We start from the raw sequence: 18,336 nt of genomic DNA on the forward strand, positions 1-18,336 counted from the left end.
GCATTCAGCCCACAGACGACAGCAGCGGGGCTGCGGCGTCGCTGGATTTCTTCAGAAAAGTTACCAGAGGCCTGTGAGACAGCTGGAATTCATATTAGAATATTTTTAACGTGCTCTTACAAATACTTTGGCATACGCCTATTCCACTCCTTTTAATGAAGTTGACTTCATTTCCTTTAATATGGGGCGAAAAAATGCTACACCAACAAGACTTAATTAAATTAATAAGAAGGAACAATAATAAATAATCCCAGTTGCGTTCCTGCAGGGTTGCAAAATACAGACCGGAGGGTCGGGATGGTAACACCCAACAACTTTCGCAGATGAGTTGTTTAAGGCGGGCGCATCCCTGCTCTCCCCGCCGCTCCCCTTTCCCGTGTGCGATGCGGCGATAGAAGGGGCTCGGGGGTTACCCGGGGTGCGCGGAAGGAGGGGGGATGTCTCTGTGCCCGCGCACCTGGGGGGTGTGTGCGCACCTGCCCGCGCGCCCCCGCCGAGGCGCGCCCCCGCGCCCGCCCCGCGCGCGCGCCCCGAGGCGCCCCCTGGAGGCGGCCGCGCGCGCCTGGCGCCGCCCCGCCCCTCCCGCCGCGCCCCCCCCCCCCCACCGCCTCAGCGGAACAGCGCCCCCTCCCGGCGGGAAAGGCGCGGGAGCCTGAGGGGGCCGCGCGGCCGGGGCAGCCCTTGAGGCCGAAACCAGCAAAAAATACGGCAAAACGGGCGAAAATACATCTACGTTAAAGCCAATACATCTAGGTTAAAGCCACCGAGCACTGTCGCCCTGCTTTGCCAATGTTTCGGTCAGCCACAGTGCCTGTGACTGATGTCAGCAGAGTCGAGCTTTCTCTGTCCTCCCCGCCTGCTTGTGGGACTTGAAGGTGGGATGTCCCCTGCTCCTTCCTCCGTAATTCCAGAGAGCTTTTGGAGGAGAGGGGATGCAGCTGTTACATTCCCCTGGGGGAAACAGTTTCCCACTTTTCCCACAACCCAACCCATCCCTGGACACGGTCAGTGTCCCCTGCGTGGGGCAGATCCCTGTCCCCAGCCGGTCAGGGAGCGATCCTGGTGCCCCGCAATTGGCGCTGACATTCTTCCCGAGATTTATCCAAAGGGTGCTTTGTCATGCAACCAAGCAGATCTCCCATGGGAGACGGGTGTGATCAGAAAAATGGAAGACGGGCAGGTGGCTTCAGCCTGGGGGAACATTAATACACAAGGACAGGTCTCTGGCTGATGGATGTGCGCTGCCTTCACCTGCTAATTCACACCAGCTGTTGGCATGACCTGTCCTGCCAATGGTCCTGAAGGTGCTTTGTCCCTTTTCCCCCTCTTAACCAGCCCAATAAGGGCAGATCTGGTCACTTAAGCCTGTAAGGCTTTCAGAACACAGAAGTATTTTTTGTCTGTTCAGGGTTCGTATTTTCAAGTTTTAGCTCTAAAATGCTGCAAAGTCCTGAATAATTGCCTGTAACCTTATGTCTATCACCTTTCTGTCTTCAGCCTCAGCAAAGCAATCCCTGTGCACTGTGAGTGCTGCCTTGAAGGACGTTCCCACTCATCTCCCTTAATGACACTGATGCACATACAAGAGGACAAAATACTTCACATTCGAGGTATAGATGCACGTATATACCACAGCATTGCTGTAACCACCCGCAGAAATGTTAACATTGATCTCAAAGGAAAACTCTGCACAGGATTTTCCTTGATATTTTCCTTGGGCTTTCTGTGATTGACTTCCAGAACCTCAGGAGAAAACCCCAGATTTTAGGGGTTTTAATTTGAGAGAAAACTTTCTAACGTGCTCCACAGAAATGTTTCTTGGCTGCTTTTGTGGCTGCCTCTCTTGCTGGTGCTCACTGAGACAAAATACGCTTTTTTTACCCGACCGGCCCTTTTTTTTTTTTTTTTTTTTTTTTTTTTTTTTTTTTTTTTTAACCCAAGTAATAAAATATGACACTAGAGGGCGGCCTGTTAATGTAATTCAATAATGAAGTTGCAGCGACTGCACGTGGAGACGCAGCACTGTCCCCTGCCTGGAGCCAGGGCCGCGGCTGGAAGCAGGTCTGGGAACGCTGCCTTCTCCAGCGCAGAGGCAACCAGCACTGCCCCAAGACATGGGGAATGTCCCGAGTGTAATGCCAGAATCCAAAATAATGACAGTTCCTAAGAAGTGCGATTTTTCAGCAGACCCACGTGGTGTTGTCTCATGTGTTCCACACTAAGTCCTGCTCGGAGAAGGATGTGGCGGGAGCTATCCTGTCCATTCTCCCGTGACAAACCCATGTCCTGCCCCAAACCACGGCCCCGACTTTGGCAGGTAAAGGGCAGTGCTGCAGTTGCCGCCCGGTTTTATCTGCCTGCACTGCAGTTCAGTGAGCACAGTCCCTCTTGGTAGCTCACTCTCAGGCTCTGCACAGCCTTCTCGTGACTGAGGAGGTCTCTTACCATTCCAGAGACCGGTTTCCTTGTGTCAAATGAGGTTAATAGCGGCATGCAATTTAATTAATTAAAGGCTGTGAATATTTTTAGAACACCAGACGCGGTATGTGTCAGAAATACCAGGTATTATCTGAGTACGCAGTGCTGGCGTTATCGATATTTACATTTTGTACTGCCTGGAAGCGAGGATTTCCTGGTGGGAGGCTGCCAACAGCAACACCTTTTCCCCCCAGATTTAGAATCTGTGTGTCAAGCGTGAGCCAACAGGCACAAGTGACGTCAGGCAGAGGTAAGGCCAAGGACTCAGGTGACAATACATTGTTTGCTGGCAGACTGGTGACACTGGAGGTTGTCACACATTGACCACACCACAGGCATCCTCAAGAGGCTTTCAGTGCTGTGAGCCTATCAAAGGTAATTCAGCATGTTCCCCAGAGAAGATTTTAAGCTCAACTTAACTGAGACTTCCTTATTGTCTGCAGCAGAAATTGGCCTGGAGTTACAGATGGAAAGAACTTAAATAAGTGGCCGCTTTCCTGAAAGCTGATGTTCCTTAGCATTTAGCAATAACGTGTCCTCGGTTTTTTGCTAGATTGCAAACGAGCAATTAATTCTTCAGCACTTGTGCAGAATACTTTAAAAATGGAAACATGAAAGTCTTCTATTAAAATGAAGTTGATAGTATGCACCTGCCACTAATGTACTGTACACTGTGTCTTCCACTCATTATAGTGATGATTTGGGTTGAGATCAAGTGTCATATAGTGAAAATCACTTCAACATGTGCCTGTTCATATGCATAAACTCCTGTGTACCAGATGGCAAAATATAATGACATCTTAAACAGCTAATTGCATAAACCTTGTAATGCAGATAATTGCTGAACCAAAGTATGAGTTAATAATTTCCCACTGTATTGCCTGGCTTGACACTAATTCTAAAGGAAAGTTGTGACAATTCTAACACACTAAAGTTCACCAAGCGGTAATTAAAACTAGCACTTAAAATCATTCGACTTTCAAACCCTTAATTACAATTCAGTGGAATCACTTTGTAGAAATCTAACATTTATAGATAGTTACATGATAGCTGATATTTCATCATCATCCCTTTCATGGTGGTGTTCTAAGGCAGGCTTCAGGAAGTGCGTAGCTCTCCCTGGAAGCTTAAGGTTGTACTGGTTTCTGTACCAGTGGTCACTGGGAAACACTTGATAAACGGTGGCCAGGACTAGGAGTTTCTCCATGGGCAAATAGTCCTTTTTAATCACCTGATAATATATAAATGTAAATAAGCATCAAGCCACTACATTGAAATGTATCAGGTTTCATAGCGTGGGTTTAAGAATTGAATTGTTGTGGTTGGTTTGCTAACACAATGTACTGACCTCAAAGCCAAGTCTCTAACATATCCTGAGCTGTTACCCTGCATTGGAAAAGCTGCCATGAAAATGGAAATAGAATTAATGATGGTAAATACAGTTTTAGGAGAAATAAGCCTTAGCAGACAAATGCAATTTCTTTCTTTGATGAGGCGCATCAAATAATATGATGAAGGTAAAGACTGAATGATAAAGGTCAATGAAGAGATGTGATATTCATTTTTTTATGGAGATTAGAATTAACACTGTGTGATATTCCGATCAAAAAGCATTAGAAATAGCAGCAGAGCATGCACTAATTAGATTAGGAATTGGCAAACAGCCTGTTAAAAAGTAGCTATGAATCAGGAGTTGTTATCAAATGGGAGAGTTTTACCAGGATCAGCATCAGGTCAGATGCTAGTCAATGTTTTCTTCAATGATTTGGATGTAAACACTGTAAATTCACAGCTGATAAATCTGAGGGTGACAGGAACATCGGTGGAGTGACAGACAGCAATGAGAATGACACTCCAAGTGATCTCAGTTGCTTCATGAGCTGAGCCCATTCAAACACAATTGCTTTTAATACAGACAATATAAGATTATGCAGTTTCTAGTGCTCACACTTTTAAAAAATCATTGGAAAACTGGAGAGGGTGCAGAAAAGAGCCACAGAGAGGATTTTAGGGCTGAAGAAAGTGCTTAATGGTGAAAGACTTAAAACCTCAATCTGCCTCACTTACTGGAAAAAAGACTGGGACGTGACATGAGTGTAATGTGTAAGTATTTAAGTATCTGCAAGATGTGTCTGGAAATATCTGCTGGATACTGACAACGTTTTTAATCTTTTAGAGAAAAATGGGTAACTCTAAGTTAAAGTCAAACAAACTCTAGTGAGAATTCAGGGGGTTTTAATAGAGTAGCTGAAGGGTGACTTTCAAGGCACAAAGTGGATACTGTCTTTTTTTAAAATTTTATTTTCAAGGCAAGACCAGAAGACCTGAGGTAACTAAAATCAAGTGAGTGCATTTAATGCAGGGGCAATGGCACACAGTATGTTGTCATATATCAAGAGGCTTTCTCTAGCCTTCAGTGCTGTGAGTCTGTATACATCAGCAGAGACATTATGTAAGCATTTGGGAGCAGGAATGTACACCTGTGCAATGGAATAATCAAGTAATGACTAGTCTAACACATTTCATGGGCTCTCCAGACCCAGGCCAGGTGTGCAGATATCGCACATTCATATATCTCTAATAACGTATTATTTTTAAAAGAGACAGTTTGTGTGCTGCTGGAACTACACAACTCCCCCAAAAAGCAGCCCCCAACCAGTAGATCTGTCACTCCTTGCCTTCCTCCTGGATGAAATGGCTGATTCCTCCTCAAAGCTCTGTGACTCTTCTCTGTGATAAAAGAGAAGCAGTGACCCTATCTTTGGACATCCTCTACCTGGAAGCCTGGTTTTATTCAGTGTTAATCAGACATTCCTGGATGGGACTGGGCTACAGGCAGAATATCAGCCTGAAACTTCATCCCAGGCCTCTTTTTCTGATACAGTTCTGTCTCAGTAACTGATTACTGTAAGCAATGCTGCCAAACACTTGTCCTGCTGCTCACACAGTTTCCTTCTGCTCTGGCCATGCACACCCACCACAGCAGTTCCCTATGTGTTGCGTGCATCCTACAAACTTGCTCTTCTCTCAACACCCGAAAAACCTCAGCAACTGTCAAAGCCATGAGCAGGCAGTCATAATTTCAAGACTCTACACTACCACTGCATGCCTCCAATTACAGCTCAATGTAATGCAGAAGGAAGAGAAAGCAGGGACCTCATCCCATTTCCTCCAGCTCTGGCACATTCTTGGAGGTCTCCCATCTAAGCATGGACAGAGAGCTTGGAGAGAGCACAGCTCAGCCTAGCCTCTGACCAAATCTGGGAGCTAAACTCATCAAATCCTATAGCACAGACAGTTCTGTGCAAGGCTCAGCACAATTCTCTCTACCTTTTAACATATTTATTAGCCCATGAATCATAACTACCAGGTGTCTGTGTTGCTACTAATTTTACAGACAGATGTAACTGGATCTCACATGAAATACTTTAATGCTTAGGTTTCCTTTACTGCTCCCTGGGGTCTTTCCAGTCACCCCTGCTGTGGATCAACAGTCCTTTCCTCTGTGGGAACAGCACTGCCATTTACAGCTGGTGAGGATCAGGCTCAGGTTTTTCCCTAGAGAAAGATGCTCCAGGGAAGATGCCATTTGTGACAGTTAAAACACTTTCAGTCTATACTCTGTATAGCATAGCATCCTCTGTAAAACCGCAGCTCAAGGTGATTGTGTCAAGCTCTGCAAAGTGATTCCATTCAGCAGAGCTCACAGTACATGTGTGGTACATGAAGAGATGGCACTTTTTTGTGTGCCCACCTCCTGATTATTTACCTGAGACAGTCCCTCAATTGTCTTTAGCTAGCTGGAGTTACAGCCTTCCCTCACACACTCCACCAGCTGCATGGAACATGTGCCTTCAGGTGGTCCTGGGTGGTTTTCCCAAGAGCACTGTTCTTCAGGGAAATTCCAGTACAAACCTCTTTGAGATTCATGCATTTCATTCATTGCCCATGTGTGGAAGTGCAGAATGTCACTGATGGTATTTCACCCTATGTATCTGCACCATAACTACTACACACTGTCCATGGAAGAGACACTGATAACTCTGTAACAAACCAAAGCAAAAAAAGACTGAGATTCATTATTAATTGATAACTTAAATGCCAGAGGTTTGAGGGACTTTGAAATTGTCAGTGATAGCAAAGCCTGGACAGCTCAACAGTCTCAGGGACTTAGCCAGGGATCAATGCAATGGCTGAGGACCTGCCTTTGGCTTGCAGTGATGCTGGTGTTCAATTCAGAGCAGAAAATTGTCCCACCAATCAACTCAGCAGCTTAAAATGAAATATGAGCTGAAATTAGTTGCTGGGAGGGATGTTATCTAAGAAACTTGCTTTTCTTTAAAACATCTGATAGATCCAGCATACGGTGGTGTGATATGATGGTGACTTATTTCTCAGTCTGTGAACGTAAATTCATCTTCCTCTTTTCTTTCAATATGAAGAAGTCTTCGAAGTCGAACCTGGGGGTAGATTATCTTCCAGAAGTGGAAATCTAGAAAGCAAGGCAAAATATGTTGTCATATATCTTTATTGCTCCTTCCAACATTATTTTCTGCTTAGGATTTCTAGATACTTCTTATATCAATGCACTGATAGAGTGAAAACAGTTTCTGTTCATGGGTTTTATCTAAACAGAATTCAGTACTGAAAACATAGCATGCATTTTGAGTTCTCTTAACAAATCCTGCTTAAATTGAATCTCTTCCCATCATTCCCTTTCTAACCAGGATTCAGTAACATTAAAATAGTGCTAATGTAATAAATATTCACTAAAGAGAAACATAACTCAGAGTTCTCCTACCTGGCTGTGGTGGTTTAGTTCTCTTCAGATGAGGAGCCATCTTCTCATCTTCTCTCCTCTTCTCTCCAGGAGGTTTTTAGGAAAGGATCAGCCATCATATTTTACCTTGTCCTAAAAATGCATGCCTGTCTGTCTTTGTCATGCCTCATATGTGTCCTGATATCCAAAGACATTGGAGACAGACTAAAAAATCTGTTGGTAGGTAGAGAAAATGCTCTGGGAGAGTGGGCCTCCAGATTCTGCTCTCCATGGAGCAGTTGCCCTCTGCCATTATGCTGATTAAACAACCTTGTAATAGAATACAGTGTCATCTTAGAAGGGGAATATGCTTCTAGAACTGGTGAAAATCACTGGAAATGTATCATTTCTCCAGATGAACACCTGGCAACTGATTTTCTTTACCCTGCCTAATTTGCCTTTGATTTCTAAGGCCCTAAGGCACGTAGAGATCAGAAAATAGTTCAGTCTATAAAAAAGAAATGCACCTCTCCTCTTAGCATTGGTTCTCAAATTGTTCTTTCACACATTGCTATCACCATGTGTAATTACTTGCAGGTGTCAGCTGGAACGCGGTGTCTTTTGTCTTCTCAAGTGCTTTGGCCAGCAGGGACCTAACAAGCTTTGGTTTGCTGTGATTAATAGGTTGGCTGTTGGTCTAAATGACCACTGGAAAAGGACATCCTGTAAGATAAGAGCTTTCACTGTCAGTCATATGGATTGCTTCACCTCGGAATGTTCCAAAGCACCATTGCTGGAACAGTTTGGACCTGGGTCTGAAGCCAGTGAGACTTTTGTAGACATGCAGGACTCTGCAATAACTTGCAATTCAGTGGTTGAATTCCACTATAGCCACCAGAATAGGGTAAGAAACCAGTGATCTTGATCACAATTAGACCGATTTATACACATTATTTGCTTATCATCTATTCCATATCACATCAATTTAGGTTCTTAATATGGGCACTTATCACAGCAGTGATTGCTGTCTGCTCTGTTAATTGATGATTTCATTGTTCATTGCACCTATTTATGTGTGGCTGTCAGGAAGTGTTTTGTTGTTTCAGCTATGTGAGCTTAAGTAAGAGCAGTTCTCCAAATTATCAAAATGGCACTCAAAAATCCTCAAAATTTCCTAAACAGGATTTTGAATTAAGTAGTGGCTTCAGGGGAAAATCTGAAGATTTCCTGCAGAAAGAGGAGAAATTCTTTAGAGATTTTTGGTCCAGCAGACTGGCTGCTGGAGACTTCTCAGGTAGCAAGAAACCTTTTCCAGGAAGTTTCTGCAAGGTTCTGACATTTATAGAGTGGCTGTCGGTGTTGCATAACCTCAGGAGCATCATTATCATTGACCTATTGTAGAGCTGCCACTATTTCATGTCCTGTGTTCTTCAGCAGAGCAATGCTTATCACTGCATTGCTTAACTCACCTCTTGTCAGTAAGAGCTTTTTGCTGTGTCTCTTGTTTCTATTTAGGATATAGAGTAAGAGGAAGACAAAGAGGTTTTAAAAATTAGAGAATTTGGAGTTATGAGCCGTTTTTATAAATTTCGGCTGGGATTAATTTCTTAAAGATAACTCTCATTTTGTATTTCTTTCAAATAACAAATTCTAATGCTGTTTTAATTTTGCTGTTTCATTTTTAACCTCCATTATTTATCAATTTCTTTAAATTGTTTGGCTTGTTCACAGCACTCTTTAAGGCTTCTCCCCCTCTATTATTTTATCGTGGCAGTTGAAGGGATCTCTGTATAGTCAAACCCTGCTTTATGCAGATCCCATTGGGGCTATTCACATATCCATATGTGCATGCAGTTCCCACTAATGCTTGTCAATGGGACTTAACATATGAGCATGGACATGAGAATAGACCCCTTGCTGGGCACTTGACTAGATGGGTTTTTTTTTTTTTATTTTTTTTTTTTTTGATGTTGATCCAGATCACTCACAGCAAACGTGGCTGTTATTAGAAATCACTGCACTTAACAGGACCACCGAGTGCAACCTCTCTTTCCTTCTCCTTCTTCCACGTGGGAGCTACTTGATGGGGTTTACAGGCTCATGGTAAATGTTTCTTAGACACAAACTGGAATCCAAGGTTATTGCATATAGTAGCTTTATTCTCTGTGTTCCCTTCTGTTTGCCATGAAACAGTTAAGTCACTCCATTAAAGAAAAGGCAGGTTCTTTTAGGAATTAAGTGGGACTTGGATGTTTGGGCTCTGTCTGTGGCTCCACCTAGGCAGGATGGTTGGAGCTTTAACATTCAGTACTTATGAAAACAAATGGAAAGCTGAGCTAACTTTGAGTATTTACATTTATTTCCGTGTACCTGTTTTTAGCATCTTTTGTGGTAACTGTGGGCTCCCCACTCTGCTGGTATTCATGTGCCATTCAAATGATGACAGAACACTTCCCATCATGAAACTGAAGTCTTCAATATGTTTTGTAAAACTAATGTGCCTTGTGCCATTTGTAATCCCACTCCGCTGCAATTCAGGGAGATGCAAATGTTGAATTAGTATTTTTTGTTAGCCATATGAAAATAATTACTGATTTCAGAGTAATTTGTAATGAAAATGTGTCCACATCTGAAAGAGGAAATGACCAATCAAGATGCATTCTCTCAATCTCTTTTCTGCTAGGTGGTTTCCTGCTTTTAAGCCACACTTTGAGATTTTGGATGATTTTTTTTTTTAAATGTATGATCCTTGGAGGAGTTTACTGAGCTGTAATTTTGGGTGCACTAGGGACCAATGAACTGAAGTAAAGTCAAACATGGGCAGGAAGCACAGTGTTTCAATAGCCAGCCCTTCAGGAATTAATTTACTTAGTTTAAATCTTCATTTTCTGCCTCGCTCTATGCTTTCAGATTTTCCCTACTGGCACTAGAAGCATAAACAAGCCTCTAACACAGTACCAGGATACAACAGTGTCTGTTTTCCGGAGATCTGGCCCTGATCCCCCCAGCTCCATTGTGGGCAGAACCATGTACCAGGGCAGAAGTCTTGAATTTAGTCCCTATGGACATCAGAACTGACCTCTGACTAAACTAGGGGCACATCTCAGGACAGAGCCAAATGAGCGCAATTTCAGCACACAGTAACTCACAGTTATCCATCTCTCAAGGCTGCCCATTCAAGGTTGGCCAGTTTTTTCTGTTTTAAATGTTGATTTTTGTTGCTCAAAATTTTACCTGGTATTAACCACTAAGAGACATTTTCCAAAATTCTTTTTTGTCAGGCTGATTTCTTTCTAGAAAGCTTTTACCCAAACTAATTAATCTATCCATAAAAAAGGTTCTAGGAAATATTTTTCAGTGTTACTGTTTTCTTAGTTTGACCTTGTAAAGCACTGATAACATCCTGGTTTGGAAGCAGCAGCTAGGAGACTGGCCTACATCACCTATTTCTCAAGGAATGTTTTATGGAAGTCTCAAAAATCCATCAAATCAAGCCTTTACAAACTTCACATTTGCTTGTGCTCAGCAAAAATTTTACAGCATTAAACTGCTAAAGTCGGAGCAGGTTTTACAGGGAAAAGGCACCATTTGGGACGAGTGCACAGAACCTGTCTTACCATGCAGGGGTTTATAAACACCTTTCTACAACCTTCTTTCAAATATTTGCTAACTTCTGGGTGCTCAATCTTGCATTCCCAGCAGTGTCCTGTGAACATCCCCACTTCATGTGCAATTCAATGTCATTTACAAAGCAGGTAATGAGTTAAAATAACCGTGCCCCTGTTGCTTAGGAGGAAGTATGTCTCTTAGCTGGTACTAATGGATGGCAGCTATTAGTTACTCCTACATTAAGGTGCATTCATATTGAAATTTTGTACTGTCATTACAATGCATTTGATTAAAATGCAGAAGAATTACACATTAAATATCATGTGGCTGGATGGAAGCGTAATTTAGCTGAGTCTGCAGATGCAGTCATGCAGGTGTTTCTGTAATTCTGATTCACTTGGTAAAACTGTTGATGTTCAGTGGCCCTCAAATCACATAACCATCTGTGGTTCAGTTCCTTGTGAAAGGAATTCCTTGTGCCTTTTATCAGATATGATCGCTGGATTCCGAAGCAAAACTTCTGTGAATTAGGCAACATTTAAATGTTTGGTGTTTTGCAGGGAGGAGAGGTATTCCATACATCAGGTATTTCAGCTTGCAATTGTTAACCACAGAGATACTGTAAGAAGAGGATAAATCCTGGGGTCTTTGTGAGAAGCTTGTCTGACTCCAAGGAAGCATTATGCTCTCTGAAATACGAGAAATTAATGTGTAAATCTGGATTGTGTCTGATTTGAAGTTTTGGAAATGAAATCAAGTTTTGTCTTATGGACCGCCCGAACAAAACAGTCAGGTGCCTGAAAAGCACTGAATATGAATTTTCATAGGTAGAGTCACATTTTCTGCCTAGACCTTGTATCAATAAACACAATCTTAACAACGGCAACCATTGCAGCTTTAGTTTTCACAAAACACAAGATAATGCAAAGTACTTTAGGTGCAGAGCCAGAGAGCTGAGCCAAACACCTGGTGGGCCCACAAGGGCCAGCAGATGCTCCTCTGTCCTTACAGACCTGCTCATGTCCCATTTCTTTGCTAGACTGAGAACTTCTCCATAGCAGGAAGCCACAACTGGGAGCAAAAGATGAGGAAATAGCAGATAGGTGAGAAGAGCAGGGACAGAGCTTACAGGAGCTTGGTTCTGTGCAAGGGCTGTGACGGGGTTTTTGCACTGCAACACACTGTGACCTTCCTGTGGTGTTTTCCAGCCCATAGGTCTTTCCAGGCTGGGAACATCCAGCCCTTCACTCCATTTGGAATCAGGCTGATGTAACTTTTAGAGAATCACAGACTTGATGTCATCAGAACACAGTGTGAAGCAATCAAGCTAATGTGGAATTTTGTCTAGAAAGTCTTTCAGGGTTAAGCACAGTTTGAAAGAAAAAAAAATCAGAATCACAGGTGGTTTCCTTTTTACCTCTAGGGTGTTTACACATTTTGAAAAAGTGACTAAGCTAATTTATAAGACTTTTATTTTAAAGGAAAAATAAAGACTTCACAAGAATTTTAGTCCATCAGCAACATATGGAAATGAGAAAAATCTGTCCTCAGTTGATGAAATATTTATTTATCATTGAAATACCAGACATTTGCATCCAATGTAAGGGCAAAACAAATCGCATGCGTAACCTCCTAGAGAATTCTGTTAAAAGCAGTTTTGGATACCTGTAAGTAATTATGCTATCACATTCTCTAACGGATTTAATTTGGGCCAAGTAGCAACTACTGTATGTCCAAAAAGATAATGAATTAAAGCAATGCTTTGGCATATCCCCTTTCTGAAATGTTAGCAGCCTCTCAAGTGACTTGAAAAATGGGCTTCAATAAATGGACAGGAAAATATAAGCAATTAAATTCAATCAATAAAGCTGTCCTTGACCAAAGTCCAAACATTAAAAACAACTCCAATTGAATTATGAGAAATCCTTTTCTGATTTTAACTAGATTAGTTTAATCACATGTGCATTGAAGTTGCGTGCCATTCCTCACTAAGTTTATGAAAACAAAACCCCCGTACTGTTCCCTGTCCCTCACTTCAGCCCAGCTCTGCATTTCCTTACAGAAAAGCTTTCTTCTGATGAACAAGGTCACTCACTCAGAGGAAAATGGCAGAGCAGGTTTCCAGGTGACAGCCCTGGTTACCAGCCTTCTCTCCCTTTCCTTCACTTGCACAGAGCCCCTTGTCCCCATAACTACTCTGTCCCTTTCTTTCCTTTTGTTGAGAAACAGGAACATTTCCAAAACCCTGAAAAGCAACTCAAAATGTAAACCTCTCCCAAGTGACAAAGTAACTGGAAGGTTTTGACACCATCTCCTCCCATTCTCTCTTCAGCTTTTATTCTATTATACCAATATAGCTGAGGATAAATACACTAACAAAATCAGGGATGCTCCAAAGGATGGCAAGAATGTACATACACAGAGATAAGCAAACCTGACTATAGAAATTCTTTAGAAGTAAAAAACAAACACCCCCCCTCCCAAAAAAAACAACCCCTAACCCAAACAAACAATCCTCACATACAAAAAAACCCTCCCAAACAAACAACTCCCCCACCCCCACCCTGAAAACTCAGAGACTTCTGGAAAACATATTTTTGCAACAATCAGTTATTTCCAGAACCATTATGAATAACAGAGTATGTCTAGATTCAAATCCTCCCTTAGAAGTGCATCTCAGTGGAGAAATTTGGGGATTTCAAACTCTGTGCTGGAGTACCTCCCTGTTGTCTCAGAGAAAACAGGAGTTCACCTCCTCCCTTCCCCAGGGAGGCAGGAACAGCTGACAAATAACTTTACACAAGCCAACCAGCCTTTACCTGGGAATCACTAGACAAGTCTACTCTGCTTTCAGGAGATCCAAACCAGCAACACTTGTGAGCTAAACATTGCTTGGCTGGTTCCCTGAGCTGACCTGTACACTGAAAGTAATCTCTTATATTCAGAGGGAGAATATAATGTGAGATCATTTTAGATCTGACCTTTCAACCACAAAGCACTTAAGATATGAAATAGGTGGATCTGGGGAAATAATTCATAAGTAGCGAAGTGTTAGTTGAATTTTTACTCTTAGGGGAATTGAGGTTTTTCAGCAATTCCTTCCAAAATGAAGGCTGAATTAGAACCAAATGATGCTCCTCAGATAAGGGATAGTGGATTAGAAACGAAGTAATTTCCTGTCCTATAAGAAGAGAAGTAAAACATTGCAACCAGAAAGAGGGAAGAAAAGGGTTAGGGGCACTGGGTTTGCTGGATCTTCAGGATGACTCTGGAGACCTTCCCATGAATGCATTCCCCACAAATGCTGTATCCAGATCTTTTAGTGAACACAGAGCCAAGCGTGACAAAACTTAATATGAAATACTACAGTAAGGCTAATATCACAAACAAATGCCTGGTGCTGCAGTTCTGAGAACAGGAAAATTCACACTGATGAAGTCTCCTACTTGACTTCATCTTGACCACACTGGCTGATACTTCAGTAATGTGTCAGGAGATCAAGCTGAGTAGAAAGACACCTGAAAAAAGCAACTCCCTTCCTGCTGGCAGCAGAACCTCTGCCTTGGACAATTTCTAGCTGTTTGCACACATACTGGGAAGCCCAAGGAGCTTGTATTCCCTTAGCAACCAAAGTTGGCACCTGTGGTATTTGTTTTCAGCGACTGACACCAAGAGTTTGAACTTACATCTGTTTTACTGAATTATGGTAAAACAGTCTTACTAACTGCAAAAAGCAGCTCTCATTTGGACAATGCCATCCAGATCCTTTGCAGCTTGTGCTGCCTGTAATTTCACTTCACATCCCACCCAGAAATTACAGGAAATTGCACAGGACAAGAACATGACAAGCCTTGTGCTGGCTGGGATTTGACAGCTTGACCTATTCCCAACTTTAAAACCTGTCTATGTAGAAGTTTTCCTAATGTCTTTTATAGTTTGTTCGTAAAGGATTGTCCACGTGGTGCCTTATCAGAAACTGTGGAATGAGTCCAGGAGATGGCAACAACATGAACTGCTGTGGGGGATAACAAGGACTCTGTTATGACTGGGAACGTTTGCAGTACTATAAATAACTCTATCAATATTGTGATAATGGCACTTTAAAGAGGTCTATTTTACAAGTGTTGAATGTAAGAGAGACCACAGCTGTGCTCATTAATTCTGAAGTATGCTCCTCTCTACGTACAATTTGCAGGTGTAACAATAGGAGTGTTGACTCAGTGCAGGTCTAGCTAATGTTTGGATTAAAAAAAAGGTCACAGTAGCATGATTAGTTCTTAACGAGTCTTTATTGTATTTGGCAGAGGGAAGGCAAATGATGATAGTTTAATTGAAAACAATAAAAGTAAAATGGAACTTTGTTACAGAATTTAGCTATACGTAAATAGCTTCTCCCCCCCAAAGAGCAAGTACCGTAATTGACAGCAGTAGATCTTTTGATAATTAATTGCAGTAAATTATCACTTGGCGCAAAGAAGGCATAATTCTAATTAATTTGCAACCTTTCCAGCATAACACTGAATTGAAAATGGCACTGCTGTAATTTTTTGAAGCTAATATAGAACTGGAGTACAAACAACATTTTGATGCTTTCTTGTGTTTCCCTTGTTTGGAGTTGAACCGGGGTGATTTGGTCCTCTCCACACAATTGCTGCACCTTGCAGGGATGACCCAAGTGGACAGGAGTTTCCTGCACAGTCAGGATTAATCTGCCACAGCATGGGATACTATAATTATGTACTGAGATCCAGGCAGAGAACGGGTTCAGCTGGGGCTCATCTGGGACATCAGTGCCTTGATTTGAGGACAGTCAGGGCTGCAAAGTGTCCCTTTCACTGTCCTTTAAATCTAGGCTTGGTTCAAAATGAAGGTTTGTGGTAATGTGGACAGGCCAGACTGTTTAAACAAAGCTCAGAACTGCAATGTCTGTTAAATCCATCAGTTAACTTACAAATGAATTTTTTTTTTACCTCTGGGAACACAAATCCCCATTGGCAACCACAGGGCTGAGCTACATGGCAAGTCCTCTTGAGGAGATGTGATAGAAGGAGGTCTGTGGAGGCAGCCAGCTCACAGCACTGGCAGCTTTTAACTCCATGGACTGCTGGGATGCAGTGGCCAACAAATCCGTCTCAAGCAGGATGCTCGGTGAGTGCTTATGGATGAGGTGCTGTTCCTCTCTTATCATAACCAGAGTTTACAGCAAAGCTCCCCAGCTAATGATTCGTTAATGGCATTAAGATCTGGGTCCCAATCTGTGACTTTACAAACAGCCCACAACTCTTCTGTGCCTCAAAACTTTTCAGTGTCCCTGGGATGTAATATTTACCTCCTGCACATCAGTGTTGTGAGAATAAATTAACTTTGGGAGAGTATGTTGAGCTTCTTGGAAAACAGTTACTAAATAAGTGCAAGTATTATCATATATTAAAGCAGATCAGCTATTAAAAACAGGAACAAGTCCTCAGATCTGTAGTCTTCGCTACATCAGTTTCTCCCTCCTTTGCTGATTGCTGTTAGCCTTGATAATAATGAACTCAAAGACGATATTAACAGCCTAACCTATACTATGATTTAATCTTGATTGCCATAGATCAAGGTTTGATTTAATTGCTCTAGAATTAATTAGGAAGAGAAACAAGTTATAAAAAAGAATTTTCTCTCTAAATAAAGAAACTGTTTACATTCAATTGGAGTTCATGTTGGAACAAATCATTAAGCTATAAAAGATTACATCTGGGCTAGAATTAAAGTCAAGCCGATTCATTAACCCAAATGGTAGCCCAGAGATTACTAACATGGTATTTCTGCTTTGGTGATCAAAGGATCAAGGATACATGACCAGATGACCCTAATTGAAGCAATCTCCACTGAATTTTGTAAATGAACTTGAAAGTACTCAGAAGATAGTTGTGTCAACGTGGAGAATAAATTCATCCTGGTAGCCTTACTTTATACATAAGGAAAAGGAAAGAAAAGAAAATGGCAATATGGCAATACTTTATGAAGTACATAAAGCAAGAATATTTTCCTTGAGTTATGGAGGAACCTTATCCAAATTGTTTATAGTTGTCTGTTAGAGCTTTTGAAATAAAGGGAATTTACAGTCAAAAACTTCGTTGCTATTGCCCTGTCAATGACCTCATCACACCTGACCTATAGGGAGTATCTTCTGCTGGGTTAGCCCATAAATCAGCCTGCAGGCAAGGCCTTTCCCTCAAAAGCTGAATTAGGTATGATAGTTTTATTGTGTGAGCTACTGTTCACCGGGGACTGAGTAGGATCTGCTGCTCATATTTCACTCTGGAGTGCAGGATGGATGAACTCCAGCCATGGTCCCAATGGGGAGAGTCCAAGTCTGTGCCTCACTGAACCCCTGAACCTACAGACTCTCAACTCATCATTGGGAAGAGCTGCAGATGCTTCGTCAAGGCAATGCTTGGAAGTATAAGCTCAGGGTTTTTCAAGTTTTAAATAAGAAAGATTTGCTTAAATGCTGGAAAATAATAGCAGTGTGACTTCTTTTGAAAGCCTGGTATAGACATTAGTGAAATCCTGTGTATCCCTCTGTGGACAATCACTGAGCATAGGAACTTCCTGAAGAGGAAGACTCAGATTTTTGGTAGAAAGGGGAGGAATTGGATGTGAGAACTAGTGATGGACAAATTTCAAAAGCTTCAGGGCTTGTGCTTGTTTTGGATAACCATCCAGGAGCTTTGATGCATATCCAAAGCTTATCTGGACCTCCTGGGCCTGTAAATATTGGGATGGAAATCTTGCAAGAGCAGGCTCTCTCAAGAGGTTTTTTCTCTTTTGGTATTTTGGGCAAGTATTTTCTTGTCACGCTGTAGATAGAACAAAAATAGTAATGACAAGACATAAGACCTGTTCTTTAAGAGTACTTCATCAAGTCTAAATCAAGAATAAATATAAAAGCTTCTCTTAAAATGCCTTCCACATCTCCAGACCTTCTTGTGGTTAAGAGGGACAAAGTTTTAAAGTTAATGGGGACAAATATATCCCAGTTCTTCCTGAAGCTTAACTGTGCTACTGACTTTTTGAGTTGGGTACTTCAGTAATTTAATCCACTTTGGTACAATTGCTTTTATGTGTAACATACATAATAACAATGACACAGAGATTTTTGGATAAATGAGATGTAGATCAAGGTAGCAGGAATACTGGCATCTTCTGAAATGCTGTTTGTGTGCATGGCCATTAAATGATATAAATCCTACATTTCAAAGGCCAGGCTTTCCATGAAATCTTGTGTATGTTTGAGAAAGTTTTTATATGTGTGTGTTCTCATGTACATTTGCTTAGTTCTCCACAGGTACAAAGTAGATTATGGCTGCTGAACTCTTTCAATTGGTTTTGTAGAGGAGTGTCTTTGGTTTACCCACTAAAAATATAGTTATAGCTAAAATATATGTAATATATATAATGTAGTATAACTAAAATATAGTTATAGAGAATAAAATTTCCTTGGA

This window comes from Sylvia atricapilla, chromosome 9, assembly GCF_009819655.1.
Source record: "Sylvia atricapilla isolate bSylAtr1 chromosome 9, bSylAtr1.pri, whole genome shotgun sequence".
Classification (NCBI taxonomy): domain Eukaryota; kingdom Metazoa; phylum Chordata; class Aves; order Passeriformes; family Sylviidae; genus Sylvia; species Sylvia atricapilla.